Here is a 7,019-nt window from a genome sequence, read left to right on the forward strand (position 1 = left end):
ATTGTGCAAAAATAAGAGGTTATTCTAGAAAAACCAAAGGTAATCCCTAAAGAAGGAAGAGAGGAGTAGGGGATTGATGAAGAAGTGAAGCATGGAGTGTATATCACCTCCCCTCTTTCACTTGACAATGTGAAACATTCCTTGATTAGGGAGGATATTGTCGACCCTCTTAGGGATTATGAAAATATGGAAGAATGTGTACTAGAGGATACTTTTGTTGAGGAAATGTATAAGAAAGAATTGTGAGAGGAGATAATCCATCAGAAATAACAAACTAAAAAAGAGAAATAGTAAAAGTACATGAGGTTCATTGATTGGATGACTTATTCATTGTTGTGGATAGTTTGTCAATGCCTAAACAACTACAAAAATAGGAAGTAGCACTATAAATGGATATATCTAAATTTTTCATTCTACCTTTAGGGCTACAGGTGTATTAGCATACCCCTACTAGTCACTTAAAGTCCTTTAGACTTTTGCAAGCAATGTATAGTATGAGAAGAGTATGTGGGGACTGGAAAAGAATAGTTTGCATAAAAATTTGAATAGAAAAAATAAGAAGTTTCTTGACTAAAGAAAAAGATTAAAGTTGGTACTAAGATGATACCTGAGTTGAAGGAGTGTAGACCACCCCTAAGAGTTAATGCTCTATACTTAAGAGAACAATTTTTCCTATTTAAATAGATGAGGAATTTGAAAGACCTAAATCTTAGTCTTGACACATAAAGGGAATTTTATGATCTTTTCCAATCATCTCTAGAATGCATGAAATAATTACTATATGTGTTCTTGATTAAGGGTGCTCTCCTTAATACCACAACAAACAATAGAAACAGAGAACAACACAAATTGCAAGAATAAAATATTGGCTTCTTAATATCATCACAAATACAAAATTACATAATTACAATATGCAAACCCACATGGTCACCTTCCTTACAAAAATTTGCAAGACAAAGATGCCACTATCACACAGAATTTCCCTAGATAACCTTCAGGCCTTCCTTATATAGGAACTTTTAACTGCTCAAGAAGGTTCTAGACACTAAGCTTAACCCTTGAGGCTAACCAACCTCATATTATATCATTACATTATACTTTATTACATAATATCGACTCAAGATGATGTACAAATTACATTTTTGGATGGGTCCACTTCTAGAGACCATAACTAGCAAACCATTGACCCGATGAGCTATTATAACCCTATTTTTTAATCCTTGACTAGATATCTACAGTGGCTAACTGTGCAAGCGTGCATTAGTTAAGGTTTCACCTTGTTTTGGATCCATCTAGGCCTTCATCACTAGACCTAAAGTTTGAATAGCCAAATTCCATACCAAAAATCTATAATGACTGCACCAATACATGTGATATGACAATAAAACTCAACTGGCAAGCTGATATGTCAAAGATGAGCCTCCACATTTGAGATTAGAACAATCTAAGAACATAATATAAACTTACTAAAATTAGCAAGCTCCCTCAAATAGCAACTCTATATAGGAATAACCCTTATATAAACACAAAAACTAGAAAACTAGAAATAGAAATATTTTTGGGTGATGCAAGATTGTCCTTACACCCAGGCTGCTCCTGCATCAAACACCCAAGGTAATTTGAGAAGTGACCTTTTCATGTCTCAAGAAGTTAGAGGAAAACCAAGATGGTCAAACTCCTCACATATTAGCCATGATGAATCCTCCACTAGCCTCCCTTTCCATTTGACCAGATACTCCTCATATCCTATGTTCCTTGTGTTTCTTCCCACACGACTGTCCCATATCTCCTCAATCTCATGTTTAGTTGAAGTAGATGTCAGAATACTCTGTTGTGCTTCTACAAATTCATCTCCATCATCTCCCTCATAATATTCTAACAAATCAAAATTATTAAACATTGGTAAAATATTGAGTTCAAAAGGAAAAATTACCTCATAAGGATTATCAGAATCATGTTTTTTCACAATCTTGCATGGTCCAAACTTCTTCATTTTCATCTTATTATATGTACCCACTGGAAATTGCTCCTTCCTCAAATGAACCATGACTTCAACACCAATCTGAAATTCCTTATACCTCATTTTCACATTTTCCTTTACCTTACACAATGTATTCATCTTTGTGATGTGCTTTGTCACCTCCTCATCGATGATCTTCAAATGTTCAGCAAAATATTCTTCTTCAGCACTACTTATTATTTTGAAGTTAAGAACCTATAAGGGAACAATAAATTTGTTTTCAATGATGTCAAACCTGCTACCTACTAGTGAGACAATTTATTTTTGGTCTAAAAGCTATCATTTAGTTGCTTAATAAAGAGGATTTGAAAAGAGGAGATAACTAGACACCTAGAGAAAGGTATTGCTTCATTCAATGGCCAAACAGAAGAGACTCAATTGCAACTCAATTGCAAATTAGAGATCGTTGTTTATGTCCTCCATTCTACTTGGAATTCATACTCTTAAACTTTGATAGTTTCTTCACCCTTCAAGCATTCATCCCCTTAAGCTTTCTTTCTTTGTATGTTAATTGCAATCTCCTCTGTTCGATCACTGAATGAAGCAATACCCTAGACTCCTTGTCTTCCTTAGGTTCTCACACATGGAAACCTTTGCTTCTGACCAGCTATCTCTATAAATAGATAATTTAGATATTTTCCTCTTACCCATAATCATCCATTTTAGGGTTAGGTAGAATTAGGTAGGATTCAATGAATCTACCCACTTTTCCATTTTGTTCCTCTAGAAACTTTCTCTACAATCTTCCTTCAAATCACCTCAAAATGATTTACCTTGAATTATGTGTCATCATCTCATCATATTTATCTTCCACACTCTTCACATAATTCAAGAAATCAAATTATTTCAGCTTAGATTTGTCAAATCTTCGATTTAACACTGTTTACTATCACTCAGCATCTATATTGTTCTATCACTCGGCCAATACTAGTTCACTTGAAAAACACTAAAGTTTATTGATGCTTGACACAAACTAAACTTTACTCAAAATATACTAACATTCACTTGGCTTGCACTATTTTTCATCTTTTCTTGGCACCTCTTGATTTTCGCTCGACTTCCACTAATTTTTGCTCGACTTGCACTAACTTCTTGACAAGGCCTGGTAGACACTTTTCTTACTTGATCTTCTTCCAGTCATAACTTGAGTAATATTTCATTTCAAACTCTAAGTAGATAAATAATATACTATAGTATCAATGTCTGACTTGGTCTTAGTGCTTCTTTTACATACCAAATAACTCAACCTTTCTCTAGGTGCTCTTATTATCTCCTCTTTTCAGATCATGTTCATCCATCAACTAAATCATAGCTTTTAGACCAAAAAGAAATTATCTCACTAGTAGGTAGCAAGTTTACATCATTGGAAAAAAATTGAGTGTTCCATTATAGTTTCTTCAATTCAAAATAATTAGTGTTGAAGAAGAAGATTTTGTTGAACATTTGAAGATCATCGATGAGGAGGTGAGGAAGCACATTACAAAGATGAATACACAGTGTAAGGTGAAGTAAAATTTGAAAAGGAGGTATAAGGATTTTAGATTGGTGATGAATTCATGGTTCATTTGAGGAAGGAGTGATTTCTAGTGGGTACATATAATAAACTGAAATGAAGAAGTTTGGACCATGCAAGATTGTGAAAAAGCATGATTCTGAAAATCCTTATGAAGTATTTTTTCCTTCCGATGGTTGTGTGGGAAGAAGCACAAGGAACACAACATATGAGGAGTATCTTTTCAAATGGAAAGGGAGGTTTTTGGTCATTCAAGGATAGCCTTCACTCTCTTGGGGTCCATTTTTAGACCTTTTGGTGATACTATAGATCCCAAGTACACCAATGCCTTCACAAAACTACACTTTTTCAAATTTATCAGCAACTTTTCCTCCCTCATTTTTTCAAACACCTTATGAATGTGTGTCAAATGATCCTCCAAGTTCTTACTAAAGATAAAAATATCATCTAGGTAAAGAATGACAAACATACCCAGAAACTCCTTCATTACCTCATTCATAAGCCACATAAAAGTGCTCGATACATTGGTTAGCCCAAAAGCAATGACTAACCACTCGTACAATCCTTCTCTTGTCTTGAAAGAAATTTTCCACTCATCTCCTTCTCTAATATGAATCTAATGGTACCCACTCTTCATATCTATCTTTTTGAAATATAAAACTCCACCCAAACAATCCATAATATCATTCATCTAAGACAATGGAAATCTATACTTGATTGTGATATTTTTGATAGCTCAAGAATATGTACACATCCTCCATTCCCCTTTATTCTTAGGTGCTAATACAGCTAATACAGCACATGGACTTAGACTCTCTTGATTCAATCCCTTCTACAACAACTCATGAAAAAATATTTTGAACTCTTCACATTCTCCTGGTGTCATTATTTATGTTTCCTTGTTTGGAAAACTGGCTCTTGGAATCAAGTCCATCTAGTGACTAATCTTCCTCACTAAGGTTAATCCATCAGGTATATTATCTGATATGATATCACAAAACTCTCCCAACAAATTTGCAACTTTGGCAGGTACATCCTCTACTTCTTCTTTACCATCTTTTGGAATTATAGAAAAACACATATTCTCATGCATCATATGCTTGAGAAACTTTTTTCCATCCACAAAACATATCCTAGAAACACTACATACCTTTTATTCTTTCTCCTTCAATGGATTCAGCTTATGTTTCACTCCATCCTTTGTCAAAGTATAGGTAATTACACACCCATCATGTACAGCATACCTATCAAACTACCATGGCCTACCCAAAAACATATGGCATATGTCCATAGGTATGATATCACGTAGCACCTCATCTTGATAGCTTCAAATCTTGAACTTCACTAAGCATTGCTCATTGACCATGACCTTGTTGTCATCCTGTACCCAAGAAATATGGTATAGATGTGGGTTCTTTTGCGTCTTCAAATTTAACTTCATGACAATCTTTTATGGCACCATATTATCAATACTTCCACCATCAATGATCACATCACATCACTTGTCTTCATATTTTCACCTTGTATGAGACAAACTTCTCCTTTAGTCAGGTTCATTCTCACCAATCACCAAGACTCTTCTATTAACTAAGACTTCTCCTCTTTTAACATCTTTAGAATGTGATGATTTGGCATCTTCATCAACATATGCTACTCTAGCCTAGTGTTTAGCTCTTCTGTCATTCCTTCCTTGTCACTGTGAACACTTAAACACTCTATGTCCTTCTTCTCTGCAATGAAAACATTTTCCATAGAAACCTCCTCTTTCAAATCCTTGCCCTTTTCCTCTTCCTCTTTGATCTCTATGTTCTGGTCATAGAAATGATTGGAATTATTTTCCCTCTAGTTCTAACTGCTACTATTGGCCTTATCCTTGTTCTTTTGATCATCATTTTATCCTCCATAAGATCATCTGCTAGATCTTCTACCATGACCTCTACCACTATTTTTGTTATCAAACTTTTTGCTTAGCTTCTCCTCAACTCTTAGGGAAACTTGGTATGCCTCCTCAATATTGGTCATTTGAACCAGCCTTGGCTCCTCCTAAATTCTTGGCCTCAACCCATTAGAATAATAGACAACTTTCTCTTTATCAGCGTCTGCATGGTCAGTTCTGATGAGAACTTGGTAGAAATCTTGAATATACTCTTCAATGGATCTTCCCACTTGCTTCGACCCTTGCATTTTATTCAACATATCAAGATCATAATCCACAAAAATGAATTGTCGCTTCATTTTGGCTATCATCCAGTCTCGTCTTGTGATTTTTGTCTTTTTCTCTTCTATTTTTCTCCAACTGGATCTCCAGTCACCAAATCCTTGAATGACCCTTCAGTTTGGCATTTTCAAATTCAACCCTATCCAGATCTTCAATATCTTCATACTCAAAGTATTCTTCGAGTTCATTGATCTAATCGATCAACTCCTTAGGGTCAAGATTTCTTGAAAATGTGAGAACCTCAAACTTAGATCTTTTTTTGATCTTGGAAATGGCCTTTAAGATCCTCTCTTCTTCTGGGTTCAAAATGACCTCTTCTTCAACATTTCCTTCTTCTTCTTCTTCTTCCTCACTTTCATCTCTTACAACAAGATTTATTCCTTGGCACATTTGTTATTCCAATGCTTGCATCTATCTCTGTAGGCATCTAAAACCCTCAGGCATAACACTTATGACTCTTCCACTATGCTCTCTTGATGGAGGCATTTTTGTGCTTCCACTAAAACTCTAGTGCAAACTGCCTCACAATTAGTGATCTATCCACACACTCAGCCCAAAACATGATTTTGGTGCAAACTACCTCCATTTCGGTGATCTTTTGGCACACTTAGGAACTCTCGCTCTGATACCACTTGATGAAGGGTGCTCCCCTTAATACCATAACAAACAACAAAAACATAAAACAAAACAAATTACAAGAAAAAAATATAGGCTTCTTATTATTGCCACAAATTTTGAATTACTGAATTACAATATGTAAACCCACATGGGTGCCTTCCTTACAACAATTTGCAAGACAGAGATGCAACTATCACCTAAAACTGCCCTAGATAACCTTTGGGCCTTCCTTATATAGGCACTTTGAACTGCTCAAGAAGGTTCTAGACACTAAGCCTAACCCTTGAGGTTGACCAACCTCATATTATATCATTACATTATACTTTATTACGTAAGATCAACTCAAGACAATTTAGAAATTACATTTTCGAATGGTTTCACCTCTAGAGATCATAACTAGCAAACCTTTGACCCAATGGGCTATTATAACCCCATTTTGGAATCCTCGGCTAGTGATCTATAGCATATAATTGCACTAGCACCCATTAGTTGGGGTTTTGCCTCATTTTGGAGCCATTTAGGCCTTCATCACTAGACTTGAAGTTTGGATAGCCAAATTTCATACCAAAAATCTACAATGATTGCACTAATTCATATGATATGACAGTAAAACTCAACTGGAAAGTTGATATGTCAAAGATGAACCTCCG

Source organism: Cupressus sempervirens, chromosome 10 (assembly GCF_028749045.1).
Source record: "Cupressus sempervirens isolate cs-2001-9-10 chromosome 10, ASM2874904v1, whole genome shotgun sequence".
Taxonomy (NCBI): Eukaryota; Viridiplantae; Streptophyta; class Pinopsida; order Cupressales; family Cupressaceae; genus Cupressus; species Cupressus sempervirens.